Source organism: Anomalospiza imberbis, chromosome 5, assembly GCF_031753505.1.
Source record: "Anomalospiza imberbis isolate Cuckoo-Finch-1a 21T00152 chromosome 5, ASM3175350v1, whole genome shotgun sequence".
NCBI classification, from domain to species: domain Eukaryota; kingdom Metazoa; phylum Chordata; class Aves; order Passeriformes; family Viduidae; genus Anomalospiza; species Anomalospiza imberbis.
In genome coordinates, this window is record NC_089685.1 from 5,083,370 (window position 1) to 5,097,718 (window position 14,349).

Sequence of the window (14,349 nt, forward strand, 5' to 3'; positions counted from 1 at the left end):
TACTTATTTTCTTTCTAAGGTTAGTTGATGTCATTACTTGATCTTTTTTCTGTCAGTGTAGATGATTTGCTTAAGTACAAGATATTTTTCCAGAATATGAAGTCAGTTCGTTCTGGTGAAAGTAAAACCATGCATTTTTAAATAGCAAAATAAAATAATATGACACTCTCAAAGGGATCCCATTCTTTTTCATTGTCTTCATGGCTGAAAATAATTACTGATTTTGCCTCCATTTCCAGAGATTTTTTTTTATTTTATTTTTCAGTAAATCAGTAAATTCAATGTTCATTGGAAAAAAAAAAAAAAAAAAAAAAACCACAACCAAAAAACAGACTGGACAGTACTCATTTTTAATTCCATCATGGACCAATGTACTTGGCAACTGAAATAAATTTAGGGTTGATCTCTTTGTGTGGGCCACCTAGTCTGGTGTCCATTGGATACTGAGAATTTCCTCCTTTGGCTTTATTTGCCACTCTAACAGCTTCAATGTGTAAATTAGTTTTAGATTATTTGTTCTTTCTTTCAGCATAGACCTCATAATTATACTTATTAAGGTTCCAGTATAAGTGAAGCTGAACCTATTGTGGTCAATAAGAGTTTCTTTATAATGAGCAAAAGAGTTGCATGGCATTTAAAAAGTCTCTTGGAGCATAGATTGCTTCTGATAAATAAAGATTTCTGGGTTTAGGAGATGAGATCTGTTGATTTTGGTGATCTGTAAGAAAGAGTGAAAACTCCTTCAATCATTTCAACAATATCTATGTTTATTTCCCCCAGTAACATTTATCTAATGAAAATCCATCCTACCCTAAAAACAGCAGGAGAAGTGAATTGTACTTTGTGAACTCTGATTTGTATACTTTCCCCTCCTAGAGTCCTTCTCTGATTTTGCACCTCTGGTGAAAGTAATGCTATTGATTGCTCAGGTCTCATTTAACATGGTGCATTAATGAATGCTTCTGTGTAAGCCTGTTAATATGGCATTAAATTCAATTCCTTTCTTGAACTTGTGTGCTGGCCTCCAGTTACCATTCCTAAAGGTCACAGGTCTCCCTCAGGTTCTGCATCACATTTGCCAGGTCTGTACAGCTGCCTTGCACAGCCCCTGGCACCCGAAATGGCACCAGATGTCTGTTCACACGTGAGTGGATTTATCTCCAAGGACTGGATGCAGCTCCAGCCTCAGATGAGGTGTCTGGGACACAGTGCTCACAACTGAACAGGTTCATTTTTGTCTATAAAGAGTCTATAAAGTTCTTCAGCTTGTCAAATAAGGGACCAGCTGGATAATTCTCATCTCCACTGAGCTCGGTTTTGTTGACCACACAGGCATTTACCATTTGAGATGCTCGAGTGTCTTTAAGACATTCTTATGGTGCTTACAAAAATGACACATGACATACAGGGACCTTTGCCTCCTGAAGGATCAGCTCCAAGTGGGTCTCTGAATTGGCTGTACATGTCAGAATAAGGACAAACTTATTCAAACCCTTCTGACTGTACTGGAAAATAACTTCTTAGGATTGCTAAATTAGGTACCTACCAACACATAGCACGACAACCCCTTGAGATCTGTAAGCTGGCAGACGTGACACCAGCCTCAGACCCTCTTTAGCAGGAATTAGATGTCAAGATGACCTGAGTTACCTGCAGTGCCACGAGATGTGTGGTAGGCAGCTGCATCAGCCCAGTGTCCATGCTAGATGGTGCAACAGCAGTAAATCCTTCTTACTCTCACAGAAGCCCCTGCAAAATCAAAATTCATCATCAAAATCTGAAGCTGAATCCTGTCCATAACTGGGTTTTCACCTAAACTGGGCACACACAGAACCAATAAAGCAGTTAGGAGAGCCAGCCAGAGAATAAAAACAGCCTTTTAGTCAAGTGTTAATATGCACATGCTTAAAATGCAGTGTGTGCTTAAGTGATTTGCTGATTCAGACCTCGAAGTGCTTGGCCAGTCTTTCCCTCTGCAGAGCTCAGATTAGAAAAGCACGTGTTTTTTTTTTTTTTCCTTTTTTTTTTTTTTTTTCTTTTTCTCAAGACAGGAAATAATTTCTCACCTTTTTAAGTGCCACTTGTCTGTGGGTACTGTAAAAATTGTTACATCTTGTGGAAGTGCCAATTAGAGACAATAATTACTTGACTTTTCTGCTTTAGCATTAAAATGCCTAAACTCTCTGTCCTTGGCAGCTGGGATTTTACTTCTGTGCTTTTCTGACTAAGAAAGATACTGGTTTTTTATGGAACTTGATATAATGATCAACAAGACAGTCACCCAAATTGTAAAACTCCACTCTCCTAAAATAATATTCCTAGCATCTTTGTTTCATTTATTAATTTCAGTAATTCTTTCCAGTGTAGTTCATATAATCACTTTGGTGATTATATAATATATAATTTAAAATAATTCATATGAACTGTAATATAAATTTTATGTAGAATATACTTCTAGATTAAGCTTTCTAAAATTATATTGGATTTTTCCATCCAAAGTAGTATTTTCAAGGAAGATGAAACCAGTCTGTACTAATAGAAACCTAATTTACTTGAAATGTATGTGTATAAATGAAATGGAGTGAAATGCAGAATTACATTATTTTGTGTAACTCTGCCCAAGTTTTCTGGGATGAGAAAGTGGAAAAACTAGCTAAACCATTTTGTCATATCCCTGTATTTTAGCACATCCCCTACAATCTTAAAAATCATGCAGGTATTTTTTTCTAGAATGCTTTTATGAGCTTTAATAATTCTCATGTGTAAAATAAAAGATCTGTTTTAGCTGCATGCTAAGTACTTTCACTGGAAACGGCTTCCAACCAAATTTTACAGAGGGGTTTAGGGTTTTTATTTTAAGTATTACAGAATATTTTAGGGGCTTTTTTTCCAGAACTATTCAACACCACTTGTGTCTAAAAATGTGTATGCATAGGTGGGAGCTGATTAATGGTGCTAAAAACACTTTGTGTAGGATCTTATGCTAATTATCCTTTATACCCTAACCTGTGTCAGTTTTAACAATCTAAATTAGCATTTTCTCTTAGGACTAGAAGAATGTGAGAATTGTGAAATTGGCTCAGTAAGCTGAATTAACAGTGTGAAAATTGAGATGTTCTGTCTTTCTATATTAGCATCTGCTTCTTGTACTAAATGTGATGTTCTAATCTAAGTGGTGGAGACAAAAAAAAGATAAAAAGAAAGAGGAAGAAGAGATGGGAGATGGGGTGGGGAAAGAGAAATGAAAATCTTGCTACATTGTAAAAAAGTATAATTGGTGACAATTGTTATTGGCAGTTCCAGGTAATCATGTCTGGAATAATGGATTTTTGACATGCAAGTCTTGAAAATTGGTTGCATTATTGTTGATGCAAATAGTTTAGTTTCTTTCCTATTACTGCTGCAATATAATGAAACACAATCTTATAGGCAGTGGGTGATACAGACAGAACATAGCTAAAATCCTGATTACAAATGGTTCCATTTGGTTTATTTTATATTCTAATAGGAACACAAGTCTTTCTGGGCTCATTACATTATTAAAATAAAACCCCAAAATTCTGAAGAAAAAAAGGAAGCTTTTATTATTGTTTCCTCTTCTAAAATTTTGTGAGGATTATTCAGATTTTAGGTCTTAGTGAGCTGATAAACTGCACTAATCAATGGCAGAGAGAAGGAATTAGCGTTTTCAAAATATAAAGATTATTCCCAGTCCTGGGAACTGCCCATTGTTACTCCTGATTATCATAATCAATGCTGTCTAAGGTGTTTCTGAGCTGCCAGGATGGCATCCGTGCAAGAAGCAGCTCCTGGGCAGCAGCAGCTCACATCAGATGAGTGCAAGTCAAACTGCAACTTCCTACAGGCTCTGCCCACCAGTCCTGGGAGCACGAGGCTGGAATGAAAAATGCATAAATCCAGTCAACGCTGGAAGTTGCAAGTCTGTTCACAGAGTTCAGGCACAAGGAAAAGGAAAAGGAAAAGGAAAAGGAAAAGGAAAAGGAAAAGGAAAAGGAAAAGGAAAAGGAAAAGGAAAAGGAAAAGGAAAAGGAAAAGGAAAAGGAAAAGGAAAAGAAAAAGGAAAAGGAAAAGGAAAAGGAAAAAAAAAGAAAAAGAAAAAAAAAACAAGAAAAAGGGAAGGAAGGAAGGAAGGAAGGAAGGAAGGAAGGAAGGAAGGAAGGAAGGAAGGAAGGAAGGAAGGAAGGAAGGAAGGAAGGAAGGAAGGAAGGAAGGAAGGAAGGAAGGAAGGAAGGAAGGAAGGAAGGAAGGAAGGAAGGAAGGAAGGAAGGAAGGAAGGAAGGAAGGAAGGAAGGAAGGAAGGAAGGAAGGAAGGAAGGAAGGAAGGAAGGAAGGAAGGAAGGAAGGAAGGAAGGAAGGAAGGAAGGAAGGAAGGAAGGAAGGAAGGAAGGAAGGAAGGAAGGAAGGAAGGAAGGAAGGAAGGAAGGAAGGAAGGAAGGAAGGAAGGAAGGAAGGAAGGAAGGAAAGAAAAAGAAGGAAAGAAAGAAAGAAAGAAAGAAAGAAAGAAAGAAAGAAAGAAAGAAAGAAAGAAAGAAAGAAAGAAAGAAAGAAAGAAAGAAAGAAAGAAAGAAAGAAAGAAAGAAAGAAGGAAAGAAGGAAAGAAAGAAGGAAAGAAAGAAAGAAAGAAAGAAAGAAAGAAAGAAAGAAAGAAAGAAAGAAAGAAAGAAAGAAAGAAAGAAAGAAAGAAAGAAAGAAAGAAGAAGAAAGAGAGAGAGAAAGGAAGAAAGAGAGATAAGCAACTCAATGACAACTACTGGAAAGGTGTTGGGACACAGAGAGAGGTGCAAGCTGCACCAGGTGGCTGATGTCACATTAATCCAGTCTAAATGGAACCAAGGGTGGTGGAGGCTCTCTGGAAAAGCTGCTTCCACTGGGCTCCAAGCCCTCTATGCTCTGGCTAGGCAGGAGGATATGGGAGCACCAGGTTTTAGCTCCAGAGGTGCTCCAGCTCACAGGTTTTGATAATGCTGATGGCCTGAGCTCTTGGAGTGACCTCAGAGGTTGGAGAGAGCTGGTTCAAGGCTCAGTTCTCATCCTTCCCTGTTTGGCAGGAAGAAAAGAGGGGAAAGAGTTTCCCACTTCTCTCTTCCTTAAGGATTTTTCTCAGACTTGTAAGAAAGATAGAAATAATGAGCTTGGCCCCCAGTCATCACTTCATTAAAATAAAAATCCTTCCTGACAGCCCAAATGTTATCTTTAAAATCTTATTACTTGTCAGAATACACTTTTGTTCTACTCCTAGCCAAGAACATTTTAAACTATTTATTTTCTTTTTTTTCATCCTTGCAGCATTGCCATATACAGCCCTTCAGAACCATTGTATCACTTTTCAAGTATTCAGTTCAAATTAAATCTCCAGGTCTTAAAGGGACTCCTGGAAAAAGACATTATTATTACGAAAACACAGAGGGCAGCATGGATACCCCAACTGTGGCATTTACATTCATGCTTCTTTGTAAACTAGCACAAGGGATCAATAAAACGGTTTTGTAAGATCCAGCTGAGTAGCACTGTAAATGAGCTCCCATCCCTCTGGCATTTTGGGGTTAAGCATGCACTCCTGTTAGACATCTGTTTAGGAAGCAGCATTCCCAAGTGCAAGAATCACTCCAAGCTGAGTTTTGCTTATCAAACTGCTTTGGGCCTGGCTGAGCTGGAGTTCATCTCCCCCCAGTTGACCTCACAGGGCTCTGGTGCCCAGCAAGGTGCTGATAATGCCCCAGTGTTTGGGAACTGCTGGCCAGAGCTGGCACAGCACCAGCACTGCCCCTCCAACATTCCCCCTTCCCCGGCAGGCTGGGGGTGGACAAGGTCCTGTGAGGGGACACAGCCACGACACAAAGGGACCCAAGGGACATTCCATATGACATCTGCTCTGATATAAATCTAAGAAAAGGAGGAGGAAGGGGGAGGGCATTTGTTATTTACAATGTTTGCCTTCTGGAGCTCCCTCTCCACGTGATGAAGAGCTGCTTCCCAGGATGTGGCCAGATATCACTTGCTGATACGTTTTCCCTCCCCTGCTTTTCCTGTGCATGCACAAACTTTCCTTTTTGCTTTAGTAAGTTTATCTGAATTTTAGTAAACACATCTCAGGTTTTCTCCCATCTTATTTTCTCTGCCCTGTCCAGCTCAGAAGGGGGAGTGGAGTAATAGAGAAGCTTGGTGGGCACCTGGCAACCAGTCTTTTAAATTTATGTGGACTTCAAGCAGAGCCCAAAGTGTGACCCTCACTCTGTACTGGCTACCCCAGAATGTCAGAAAATATACAGTGTTCAGGGGAACCTCTGTAGTGGGTTTTTTTACCAAGTTCCATAATGACCCAGGCAGGGCACCTGTAGCTCTAGAACATTAGCAGCTATTTCTGTCCCTATTGCTAAGTTAAGGGTCTCTTTTATGGTTCATCTCAATGATCTTATAGGTATTTTCAAGCCTAAATGGTCCTACATTCTATGTTTTATTCTGCTGCCCAGCTCACACCAGGCTTGTGCCAGCTGAGCATACAGGCTTATGCACCATTATCTGCTAGTTTCTTGTCTAATTCTATAAGCTGGGTGTTCACTAAACATTATATTTACATTTTCTTTCAGCATTGCTTGAACACCTGCAATAAGAATGTTTCTATAACCTGACAATCACATTCTGGTAGACATAAAATCAATCCTTAAGCACCTTTGTATTTTCTCTGATTTTTTTTCACTTTATTCTAAAGAACGATAAAAGTGACAAATTGCAGCTTAGATTCTCACCAGAAGCGATTTCTTCCCAAACACCCAGAAATGCTCAACAGTATCATGCACCATTCCCACTCCATGATCAAAGACAAATCTTTTCCTGTGCCAACAAGCAAGTCACCCCTTTGAAGGCCTTTTTTTAATGCTGGATATCACAATCCATTCTGGCTAGTCATTGCATCTGTCCATCAGGACATTGATATGGCTAGGCTAACATCAGCTTTGGTGGTTCATCTGCTTTCTCCTTATAAACTTCCCATAGCTCCACCCCGGGCAATCACTTGCCCCTGAAACCATCTGTGACTAGGATATCTTATGGCTGGGATATTTAATCAATTATGTCCAGAGCTGTGAGAAGAAGATGGTTCTGGCACTGTCATACTGTATGTACTCCAGTGCTGAACTTTGATGGAAAACTTGATTTTTATTAAATATATCTGTTTTGTGTTCTACAGTCTCTTGGGGGTGAAAAGGTAAATTAATTTAATAATAGATTGAGTTTCTACCAACATCTGTTTACAATCTGGCCAGGCTGTTATAAATATCCCTTCCCTGTATATCAAAATGAAGTCTTGTATTACTTATACTGAGTTCTAGAAATGATTCCAGTGCTCTTTTGCTTGGAAAGGATTTTTATTTTATAATTCTATTTTCTAAAATTGAATAATAACATTTTTGGACCTTATAAAGCAGAGATTTACCAGTCCCCAGACAGTAACATATGCAATGGTATTATTTTGTAGCAAAAGCCTCAAGAAAATAGGAAAGAAAGATGCCAAGCCAAAATTATATTTTTTCTTTCCCTTCTTTTGGGGAACAAGTGGAAACCAACCAGCCTCATTCCCATTAATCCAATTGGGATTTTTTTTTCTTTTTTTTTTTTCTAGTTTCATTCTTTGAATCATGGTAATGTTAAGGGAGAGCCACTATAGGTAAAAAAGAGTCAAAAGAGTAGAATTAGTTCTAAGACAAAGGCCCAAGAGACAACCAACTCAGTACTTTCAGGTGTTGGGCACTGCCACTCAGCAAGTCACATCAACTTGTGAATTTCTGAAATGCTGGTGAAGAACTTGTGCTCAAAAACTTTGTCAAATCAGGGACACAGACCTCAGCCCTCAGCCTTTCATGCTGAAAGAGGACTGTTATTGTAAAGAAACTTTTATGATGTGAGTGAATAATAATAATTGATAATAATAATAATTTAATAATAATTTATTAATTTTGTTCGGTTTTCCTATTTTGCAGTTACATAAGGAAGGTCTAACTCTGAATGCTTCAGCACAAGGTAAGCATCCTGCTGCTTTCCTCATGGTCAGTCAAGCCCAAGGCTTGTCTGCACGTTTCAGGTACCTCTCACCTCACATATTGGAGAAAGTGAGGTCATGATCTCAAGCTGCAAGATCCTGGCTGTAAGGAAAGAATGTTAATTACCCAATTGCTGAGAGGTGTTTGTTTGACAAGTGTTATCCTGAGTTTCTTTGACAAATGATGGTGGATAAAGAGTCAGAAATACAGGGATCTCCACAAAGCCACCTACAACCTGCAGCCCATCTGCTTGGAAACAGTGGGCACAGGGAATTAAATATTTAAAGTTGCACTTAACATATAGCTGAACAAAAACTCCTAGTCCTAACATGCTAGTTCCAAAACTTCCACATTTTTTTAGGGCTGACCTCACATGCTTGAAGGATAGAGCCCTCTATTTGCCCCTGCCCATGGCAATGCACTGTGATGCTGATGAGAAGCACAGCAGCAGAACACTTTGCTAAATATATAGAAGTTTAGGATTTTCTATTCTTTAAGAGATGGATTCTTTCTCTCCTGTAAAATAATAAGAAAACTGTGTACTAGTTTGGGCTGGACATTGCCATAGTTTAATACTTCCTTGAATTTGTTTTTCTTCCGTAGGTTTTTTCCAGCCTTTGCAGGTCACAATTCCATAAGGTGTCACCTGACCATTAGAAGCCATTGGGAAGAATGCAACCTGAGAGTGCAAACACTCTGAAAAGGATGGAGATTAATTATATAGGATTATGAAAAGGCAGATGAGAAGCTAATGGAAAGTCAACAGAACCAGGTTTGACCCCTGCTCTGAAAAGAAAAACCAACAACAAAAAAAAAAAAAAAAGAAAAAAAAAAAAAAAAAAAAAAAAAAAACCCACACAAAAAAACCCAAAAAACAACAAAAACAAAACAAACAAAAGAAACAAACATACAAACAAAAAAAAAAAAAAACCAATCCTGTTGCATGATCTTGGAAAAATCTATTTAAGCCTTTTTTCTTTCTTTGTTGGCTTTGTCGGCTTTGTCAGCTTTGTCCTTTTGAATACAATGCTCTCTGGGACAAGGACTGTTTTTTCCTTTGTCTGTACAGTGTCTAAAACAAGACACTTCAGCCTTGGTGGAAATCTTCAAGTGGAATGGCGAGGATAGTAATTATGGAGTCTTTGTATCCATTGTCACAAGTGCTTAATGAGTTAATAGAGAAGTGTCAGTATTAATACTGAAGGAAGGACAACAGATACAGCCAAGGGGGGGAAAAAATCACCTTCAGTGTTTGAAAAATCCATAATAGAGGAAATGTTTCTTGTGGAGTCTGTTTTATTTAGACAATAAGACATTTGTTCAAATTACAATAGACATTCAAACACTTCTTATTAGGAACTTTAAAAACCTGAAGGAAGCTTTCTTTCCTTCTTTTCCATTGAAGTCTACAAGAAAGAGAGAAAGGCTCTTGCTTTCATCCTGCCCTGAGAGAGACTTTCCTACCAGCAAGTGAAACATTTGCTAAATATAATGGTTTATTTTTTTTTATATCAAAGGGTTTTGACCATACCCATTCTTTATAAACATTTTACAGCTTCTTCTGTGTCCTTTCCCTTTTCTAAAGAGTGTCAGCTGCTCAGTGTGGAAGGTGACAATGAGGCTCAGAGCAGCACAGTGTACCAAAGGCATTGTACTGAATATCAGTGTGTATTTGAGAATGATGAAAATGAGAGAACCTAAGTTTGCACTGCTGGAAAGGAAAGCACACAATTGTGCAATTCTATGGATATAGAAATGTTCTCTGGGTTCACAGGCTAAGCCAGTTGATGGAGAATAAATGTGTTTACATATCTTAATTTCTTTGAGGGAGAATGTTTACCATTTTAGCTCCTCACTGTGAATAGTGAACAGGGTTCACATGGTCACTGAAAGCAACAAAGGGTTTCAATGAGTTTGTAGCATAATTTCCTCAAGCTTTAAGAATAGGGCAGCCGTATGAAAAGAGCACATCTGATGAACTGCTTTTTGTGACAAAGCTGGAGTTAGGAAGATGTGGGCTAAGAGAAGGATGCTGAAAATTCTTGTACTTATAAGTAGTTCTTATTTTCTTAACACATAAGCATGAGGTGTTTGAAAAGTCCAATTCACTTCAGTTGGACCTCTTATGTGTTTAAATTGGATGCACACTTGACATTCTGCTGGGCTGGCATGCCCAACCTAGTGCTTGCAGTGGAAATGAGGAATGTATTTGATTATCATGAAGAGAAGCAATTCCCAGGACAAAGGGATTAGACTGCAGAAAATTCCTACTCTTGTGGGGAAAAACTAAATTGCTACATTTATCCTTAAAAGTTTCCAAACATAACAGTATTTTCAGCAGCAGATTATGTGAGTTTATTATTCTTTTAAAATATCGGGAAAGAGTTGGGCTTTTCCTCTTCCCTGAGTGATCCCACTGATGGGGAGAAAATCCCATGAGATCATTGGTAATGGGACAGGGCTGAAGTTGCAGACGTGAGCCTCCTCCAGTAGTATATGGAAATCGGAAGCTTATTTGCCTTTTCTCACTGCCCCACATCTATATTGGCTTTGGCTTCAAAGCATCCCTGTCACATCTGTGCAAGAAAGATGCATTCAGTTCTTTATTCATGGTTTCAGGATAATATTTTAGTGTTATTTTCCAGGGAAAAAGAGCACACATTCCTGAAATGTCAATCCTGCTTGATACAGTTGAGGATCCTATGTCAGTGCAAGTCGTTCAAGCCACTATAATATAACAAAACGTTAGATTATACATGTTTTGTCCTGTCCACTTATTCTGCTTCTCAGAACTGGAGGAGGAGAAGGTCTGGTGGTGGTTTGCTTTGTTTTTTCTGGAAGATATTTTAGTAATCTGTCTGCATCGCATGTGGAAATGCAATTAGTTTCATATATTTGGACTGTTCTGTGCAGACATCAGGTGCTAAGGAAGAAGTGCTAAGAAAATTCACAAAAGCTTTTGGCTCTCTTGCATAGCAGCTGGCTGAACAGATAGAGGGTTGGGGTTTCTTTTTGGAAGTGGGCAGGCCTTTGAAGTCAGTTAAATAACACTCCTGGTTTAGATTCAATTTTCAGTCAATTGCTGGTCAGATTAGCTGTAGGACTGCAAGTGTCTTACTGGTGATGAGCTAAAGCAATTAGATGCCTGAAGCTTGTCATCTCCTTGTTAACAGGCTCCTGGGTATGCCTGCAGCCCCCTTATTTGCAGAAGACTGTAATTCAAATGACATCTGTGAGTTATTTATAGGAAACCAGTGCTGGAGATGTAACCCATATAAAATCAGCCACTATTTTAGTTCCCTGAGTGAGACACAGTCTCTATCTCACATGCTTTGGGATGCTCTTGACATCAAATGTGGGGTCAAGACTGACCTGTGTGTTTTGTCTTTGGTCCAGCTGTATTCAGAAATCTTTCTACAACTCTGAGTTTAAAACCCTGTTGGAAGCTCAGTCCTGGGAATGCTGGGGATAAGAAATTGAAAAGGGTGCAGAAATAAAAGGAGTCGGGGGCAGGCTCAGGACCCTCTGCCAGCAGAGAGCCACCAGCCAGCCCTGCAGAGCCAGAGTTTCTCAGAGGGTATTCACACACACAGCTCGTAAGGAAAGCACTCGGGCACTGGGAAGGAAATTCAGTCACATGTCTGCTCAGTCAGCTGCAGAGATGGAAATGCTGGGTAACAGCAACATTAACTGTGAGAAAGGAGCTGTGTCTGCCCTGTCACTCATAAGCAGACACATTTTCTCTGCTTGTTGAATTCATCCACTGGTGTCATTACTCTGTGGCTGGTGCTGCTCCTCCTGTCTCCACAGCGGCACCAGATCAAATCTTCCTTTCCTCCTGCAACATACAGGAATAAATCACACCAGCTCAGCTATTCTAGTCCACTGTGACTCCTCCGGGGTTAACCCTACAGAAAAAAAAAAAAAAAAACCAAACATGGCAAATGTTGTTATTTTTAATCATCAGATTCCCTTTTCCTAACTTCCCCTTCATTCCCATTCCAGCTCCTTCCCCCTTAAAATTACCTGGAAAGAAATTATCTTCTAGTCAGACACAGATGTTTAAGTTTGAGCTGAACAAATTTAATTAGTGCATAGAACTAAAAACTAGAATTGTGTCAGCCTCTTGGTCTTAATATGTATTAAAAGTGTTTTTTAGGAACAGGTGTAATTTACTTCATAGCACAAAATTGATCGGATCACTGCATATCAAAATGATGCACGAATGATGAGATTATGGTAATTAATTAATCACCTAAATGTATGTTTAAAGTGACGCTTGACAGAGAAGAGCCAAGAAGTTCAAAATTAATCATTAATCCACACAAAATTGCATATATATTTTTGCATATCTTTTGCATCATTTTTGCAGTTCTTTCACAGTTCTTTATAAATACTAATAAAACAAGTATGTATTGACTATGGAAAACAACATTAAAAGCTTATTGGGATTAATTTTTATTACCACTGAGTTATCTCTAGGATAAATGTGTATGTGTTATGCACAGGGAGATGTCAGATTGACACATCCATTCAGGAGTGCCAAACTTTGCTCACCCTGTCTGCGGTATTGCCTTCAGTGAGAGGCTCTGCCACCGGATCTTAATTGAGCCTACTGTAGATAAAGCTCAAATCAGGCTGAACACAACACATCCTTCATTGCTACAGCCCTCAGTGACATCAGGAACCAGAAGGGGAACCAGTTGTTACTTATAAGGAGAAACTACTTGTGATTTGATATTGCAAAGTATTTAGGCTGTTGTGATCACCTCTGGAAAGCTCAATTAACCATTGTTATCTGTTTATTATTTCTTTTTTTTTGGGAAAGAGAGAATTATATATGTATTTTATGTGTTCATACATTGATGTCTATGCATTTGCTGGGAGTCCCACCTCCTACTCTGACAGAGGTCTGTCCAATACATTGGATGAAGTCTAGAAATTAACTTCACCCCAATCAGGTTGTTCCAACCCTCTGCCAAGAACAGAGACACCTTCCACTATTTCAGGTTGCTCAGAGCCACATCCAGCCTGGCCTTGAACACGTCCAGGGATGGAACATCCGCAGCTTCTCTGGGCAACCACTCCCAGTGCTTTATCATCCTCATAATTTCCCCCCCTCCCCACAATTACGTGGTAATATCAGATATAATTTCTTATCTTTCATAAATTCTTAGTTTCTTGAATCTGAATTTAGCTTCTAATGATATAATTTCTTTCTGTGCTTGATGGATGAAAAGCATGAAAACATGAAAAATTCATTGCTGAGCTTGCACATCAGAATAAACTAAAATAATTAAGATATGTCCAGAAAAAAGAAAAGAACCCCAAACAAAGAACAAAACAAACAAAAAAAAAAAAAAAAAACAGAAAAAAACCTCCAAAACAAAACCAAACCAAATCCAAAACCAAAAAATAACAAACAAAACCCCAAAACAAAGAAACAAAACCCAAAATGGAATGAAACAAAAAACCCACAAAAAACCAAAAACAAAAGAAAAAAACAACCAAACAACCAAACAAAACCTCCTAAGAACAACATTAAAAAAGCAAAAAATCCAAACAAAAAATACCCAAAAAACAAAAACACCCATACCAAAAAACCCAAACCCAAACCAAAAACCCGAAAAGCAACCAAACCAAAAAACCTACCTAAAATCCAACAAAAAGCCCACAAAAACCCCAGTTAAAAAAAAATCAAAAAAAAAACCAAAACCAAAAACAAACAAAAAAAAACAACAAACAAAAAGCAATAACAGATAAAACAAACCAAGCCAACCAATGAAAACAAACAAACAGACAAAAATCCCTACTAAACCACACGCCCAGCAATTTTAAAACCAAAATTCCTAACTGAGAACTTCTTAACATTTGGACTGGCAGACTAGGTAATTATTTGAGTTTTTGATAATCCACTTTACTCTCTTTCCATCTACTCACATAACATCTATGGAGAAAAACTGATGAGGGAGCTGTGGGGTTCAGGCAGACACAGAATTTTTACCTCTGGCACAAAAATTCCTCTCCATTAATTTCTTTGTCATCATGTGTGCACAGCAGCCAGCAAATGGCAGTGGTACATGGCTGGTGTGGTAATAATATTAATATTTATGTTCTGGATGACAGGACAATGGTTTGGAAATTTAGGAGTATTGGAATGGGCTTCCAAGCTTTCTTGCCAAATAACTATGAAGCCTGCAAAGATTGTTCCAGCTATTTTCCCAGGTCCAAAACAATTTCTCCTTTTCTTTTTTCTTTTTTTTTTTTTTTTTTGGAAGTCTTTTCTACTTAA

General features: G+C 38.4%; 1 long non-coding RNA gene across 1 annotated transcript in view; it reads right to left on the reverse strand.

The window, feature by feature from the left end:
• Positions 1-1,612: 1,612 nt before the first annotated feature.
• Positions 1,613-14,349, reverse strand: part of LOC137474938 (uncharacterized) — a 32,946-nt gene continuing 20,209 nt past the window's right edge. The window contains exon 3 of the long non-coding RNA XR_010999562.1: positions 1,613-1,749. This is a non-coding gene — a long non-coding RNA (uncharacterized lncRNA). The remainder of the gene's footprint in view (positions 1,750-14,349) is intronic.